Consider the following 5,897-nt stretch of genomic DNA (forward strand, 5'->3'; position numbering starts at 1 on the left):
GGCCGCTGCTCCCCCGGCCCCGCTGGCCCGGTCAAGCGGGAGGCGATGCCCTTGGGAAATATTTGCAGGCAAAGCAAATCCGGCCTCACGCTTGTTACCCTTGTCCTGTTCCCCTGCGCTTTCCTCTCCCTCCCGCTGCAGTTATGCCCTGTCGAGCTTGCAAAGCGCTTGCCTTCGTTTCCCCTTTAGAAAAGCTCTCTCGCCATATCGGTGCTTAAAATGGCTATTAATAAATTTCAGCCTTTATCAGATGAATTACTCATAAAGGGAGGTAGGAGCCCTCACGCGCTAGCTTTTGGGGATGCCTCGCAAGAAGTTGCTAATGGAGGTCTTCTCCCCCTTGAGGCAGCACCTTTGCAATTAGGAAAGCAGTGACAGGCCGGTCTCATTCTACGCTTCCCTCTATGAGAGCCTCGTAAAAGAGACCTCTGTTCCCCCTGTAAAATTCACATTCATTTTCCTTATACTTTTTTTCCCTGTCACTCTCCAGCTCTTAGCCTTCCTCCCTCCAGAGCAGATCCACTGCAGTTTCCCCATGTTGTCTTGTTCAGAAAGCCCTTTCCCTCTCCTTGTCTAGAAAGACCGTCTATAAATTTAAAACAAATGACCTGAAGGTGTAAAGCCAATGCAGATAACCTCTGGCTGGAAATCTTCATGCCGTGCCTTTCATTCCGAAGTGAAGCGGTAGTGAGCTGATTTTCCTTCATTACAGCCAATGCCTAAACTCACCTGTATCTATTCAGCTCTTCTAGCTTAGACAAGAAACTGGTGTATACGAACGTGCCCACCATTGCTTCCAGTGACACTAGAAAGGGTCCGCTGCTGTGTTGCTTGTCCTTGTGCTTTTCCTCCCTTTCTGGATATATCCAGCTTTTTGTGGGTATTGTAGCGTGGTGCGTATTTGCAGGTGTTAGTGCGATAGAGTGAATCTTGGTACCTGTCTGCCCAGATAACGTTTCCTAATGTACCCATGTTCCCTCATAGATGTGGTATCTCTCCCTGAGCAAGCTCTCTCCGTACCAAGATGTAGGAACAGCTGCCGTGAAAGAAATTAAGCGTGGTTTTGTACGAGTCAGTCCTTTAGGGGGCTTACAGTTTCATAGCTACTGCTCTCTCCAAGAGAAGAAGAAATTTAGCCTCTTTTGTTCCTCAGTGCAGCAGAGGAAGAAGGGGAAAAGCAAACTTCTCAATGGATTCTTCTCCTTCTTCTTGGATATATATCATGGTTTGGCTCTACAGAGCTATTGCATTTTGGAGATGCTACCCTATTGCTACGATGTGTATCCGATCTCTGTAAACTGTACTGAATTACAACCCAGCAGCACTGAAAATTAGTTTTCAAAAGAAGTGGTTTTTATGTTATATGCAGGAAGTCTCACTGAGTGGAATTTTAATGTCATCTCCTCTGTATTTAGTCATTGTTAGGTTTTAAAGTGCGTACTTGATTTGCAAATAAAAGCCAGGTCTAAGGATAATATGGCCCAGGATTTTGCAAATGCTTCTATATTTTCTTTACTTCCCATGTATAAATATCCTTACTGCCACATTGGGAGCTCAGTAGGGTTTCGTTTTGTTTTGTTTTGCATTTTTGTGTGTAGAGTGGTAATTTTGGAAGTCACTATTAAGGATTTTAGCCTGCATAGTTCAATGTGGGAGTTAAACTGCATCTGGGGTTGTAAGGGGTGGGCTTTAAATATGTTTTTGATAACCAATACTAGTTACTTAAGGCTGTAGTCCACATCTTCAGAGAATTTTAGACTTTTCCAATGGGACCAAGGTGCTCAAGAACTGCAGAAGCTCCAGGTCACCAACCATGCTGATTTACGGATTTATTTGGAACTTTTTGTTCTGGGGGAGCATGGGATGTGATAATCAAAAAGAATAAAAACCCTGTGCTCTGAAACATGCTTTCTATGCACAGGACTGTGATGAACTCACCACTGATTGCTTTAAAATCACATTGTACCTTAGTCTGAGTTAATTTTTGAGTTGACTATAAACTCTTACTGTAAGCTTGATCTTGCAGTCACTAGTATCTGTTCTTAATACTACACATAGCTGTAGATCTATTAGAGTTAATAATATCACTTGAAAATCTAATTGAAAAACAATTTTAATTTTGACCTAAAAGCTTGGGATTTCAACAAAATCAGATCCTATGTTATCTGGAAGAGTCTGATAACTGAAAAGTTGTGAGAAGATGACATCAAAAGAATCAAGAAAGTAGAAAACTAAATGATGAAAGCATGTGTATGATTGCAATAGGATCTCTCATTCACTTGTGCTGTTTGGTTGACATAATCTGTCTCTGCGTGGTTGACTGCATTTTTATTTTAGGAGAATTCCTACATGCCGAAATGCAAATGCCACGTAACAACTTTCATTATTTTCTCTTTCTGCTGGTGCAGCAGGGGAAAGGCAAAGTGAGGGACCTGAATACGTGCTGTGTTCCAACAGGTTCAGTTCTAACAAAGGGGCTTTGAAAGAGTTGGTTGTGGTTGTGTTTGTTAACGCTTGTCTAAGAAGGGACCAAAAGAGTTGTTTCTTTTTTTAATTTTGTTTGTTTTGCTTTGTCTCCTCCACTGCAATTTACAGCCTTGCACCTTGGTGCAAACCCCTTCTCAGAAGATTTAAAATGACTGAAAAACCCACTTAGGGATTTCTGAAACGTGACGTGTTGTTCATGGTACTGACGTACTATCTAGGTTTTACAACATGAGGTCTGTTTCTTCCCATCTCACTGATTTTCTGTGAAATGTTGGACTTCTTTCTTTCAAAATTTCTGACTATAGAATGAATACTATTCCTCTCACCGGGGAGGTAGTGTGAGGGGAGGATTATAAGAATAAACATAAACTACTTCGGAGGTTCACTGTTGTAGTGAAGAATTATTCCAGATAATGCTGTGTGTTATAGGAGTAATAATTGAATAATTACACAAAAGGAGCATACACTAAATAAATCTTCCTGACACCAAGCTGGTTTAGGTTATAAAATTCTCTTGCAAGGGAAAGCTAGGGAGAGCAACGTGTAGTAAGGGGGCGACGCAGAAGCTTTCTGCTGTGTAGAGGCAGATTGAGCAATCTGATGCATATCTCCACTGTGTCATCTGCATTTAGATGGCCAAAATTTATGTTTCTATTTAATACCCTATTTACCATATTTATTTCTGTAGTCTTGTTGTAATAAGTAATACTGGAAAGCAGAGGTCAGATTTTTTTGCTTGACATGAAATGATTTATTATCAGCTGAAAATCTGGACGCTTTTTTTCCTTTTCAGTTTTACTAATACTTGAGTGAACTGTTATTGAGCTTTACCATAATGGGATCCTGGGAATATAAACCATGCAAACTCTTTCTTACACATGACTTGTGAAGCAAACATTTGGATTAGTGGAAGTTATAAAAAAAAAAAAAAGCAACGTTAAGGTGAGTTCATATTTTTTGTGCTCCATCTGCATTTATTGGTTCTCTGGGGTTATACATCATGGAGCATAAATGAACAAAAACCTAAAGAGTTTTTATTTTGTATTCTACCCCCTTAGGGTTTCATTCCATTTATACTTTATGTTTTCCTACTTCAGAGACCTGGTGAGTCTTGACTAAATGTAGACAGAGAAGTTTAGTCAAATTAATCTGTTTCTCTGGGGTTGTCACTTACTCTGATTTGATTAGAGTCATTATACAAAGGTTACAGTTTTAGCCACAATATGTTAGATTATAAGCAATTAATACAAACTTTAAAGTGACCTATTGCTGTAAAGTAACTAACACCTTTAAATGTAGAAACCTGTGTTACAGTTCTGGTTTGTATTGAAACTGTCCAAAGCTGGAGAATTTGGATGTGAAATAAAAAAAAAAAAAAAAAGGAATCAGACTTCTTACACTTTTTGTTTTCAGGATAAAATAGATTGCTACCAAGGTAGACAGACAGAGACTCTGTCCTGCAGGACATACCCCAAAACTTAAGGCACAACTGAACGGAATAATATGGAGCAGAAGAAAGGCCAGGGAACTTATTAGAGCTTAAAACTACCTATGCAGTTGAATGTTGAAAGATACTTTGCCTCTGTCTTCTAAATGATGTCAGAATACTGCTGTTTACATTTCTTTTCTACTTCTTGTCTGGACAAACATGCATGCTCACTTTGGAGGTTTGGAGCTTCACCTCATTAGTATACACCAAACCACAACAAATACATGTGACACCATAGATGTTTTAACTGTCCCTTTGCATTACATCTAGGAAAAGACCCTCCCCCAAAACTCTGAACAAAGCATTGAGTCCCCACCAGAGTCTGCCTGTATTTGTTTGTATAAGTACAATAACAATAACTCTTTATGCTTTTCTATCTTTGAGGGGATTATATTCAGTGTTTGCTAGCCAGTGACTCCAGAATGCTTTGCTAACGTTGTGTGTTGGGTTTTACAACCTGACAAAAGAGGTGGCTTTGGTGTATGGAGCCCCCTTCCTCTGGGATGAACCATCTCCTTCAGCAGGGCAGCTGCCTTCAGGGCTTCTGCTCCCCTTTCTGTCCAAGGTGGGTGGACCTGTGGACATGGCAGACTTAATATGTTCTTTTCCTAGGAAAAAAAAAGAGGAATTCAGAGCCGGATTCCGATGGTATCATTTCAGTGATCTGGTTTGTAGGCTAGCATCACGAACTGTTGGATCTGCACTATAGCGCTGGAATAAGCTGCTGAGAATGAGGATGAGAACTTCTGAAACTGGCATCCCTCTGGACTCCAAGGTGTTCCGAGTGTAGAACCTGAATATAACTGTATTTATTTCCTGTATTTAACGCTTTTGGCAAATTGTCAAAGAACTTAGCTGTGAATTTGCAGAGTGATCCTGAGATGGGGAACTACTGTTACTCCATTTTTCTGTTGGAAATGCTTAGGTACCTCTTCCTCAGGGGGAAGTCCAGGAAGTCTTTGGCACAGCGTGGGGAAGCAGAAGTGATGTCATTTTTTCACTGGTGAATTTTAATGCCATCACCATGCTTTCCTGTTATCTTGGTGGAAATTTGACTTTTCTGGTGAAAATAAGGCCTTCATGGTTATGCTTTATATAATAATGTGTATAATTTCTCTGGGTTCATGAACAAATCACACACATTTTTGCCATGCGAGTGAGCCCAAATTGAGGGCTAAATTAATGGAAGATAAATGAAGATAGGGGCAATATGGTTTTGGTGTATGAAAGATGTATTTTTAAAAGCCACAAAATGAGAGCCCTGGCCTGCTTGGCTTGCACACCCAAAGACTCTTGCCGAGTGTTGAATGTGCAAGGAATGCAGTACCAGCAGAGAGTGAGTAACTTTCTATTAAGAGGAGAGAATGGAAAAGAGTTCTTTTTATGCCAAATTTTACCCCATAGTGGATAATTACAGCCAAGTTGTAAACCCCTTAAAAGCTATAAGGCACCAGTATAATGAAACACATAACTGAAATTTACTGTACTCGTGTAGATTGCAAGCTTACTCTTGAATATTTAGTTTTCAACTTCTTAAATTTGTAGTTTCCACAGAGGGCTTATAAGTGCTAGAATTTTGATTAACTGTCTCAAATAAACTACCGCTATTGTTATCACTATAAATCTCCCTAACCTAAGAGCCTCAAGGAGGCTGATATTTTCTGTGGAAACTGTAACGATTTAGAAGGGCATGAACCCAGTACCCTTTATTTGGAGCTTCCTGTCATTATATAGAAAGTCTCAGGCTTCATTTACATCTGCTATTAGGTCTTATTTGTTTAATATTACTTTTTCATTGGTTTTATACTGTCTTTATCATGCACATTTTCAGAACATACTGTGTTTTTCTTTTAGTTGGCCCTAATGCTATGGAGACAGCTCTTCACAACGAAACCTATGCACTTGTGGCTCCTTTTGCCTG

The sequence above is a fragment of the Egretta garzetta genome, unplaced genomic scaffold, assembly GCF_000687185.1.
Source record: "Egretta garzetta isolate BGI_Z169 unplaced genomic scaffold, ASM68718v1 scaffold206, whole genome shotgun sequence".
In the NCBI taxonomy this organism is placed as follows: Eukaryota; Metazoa; Chordata; class Aves; order Pelecaniformes; family Ardeidae; genus Egretta; species Egretta garzetta.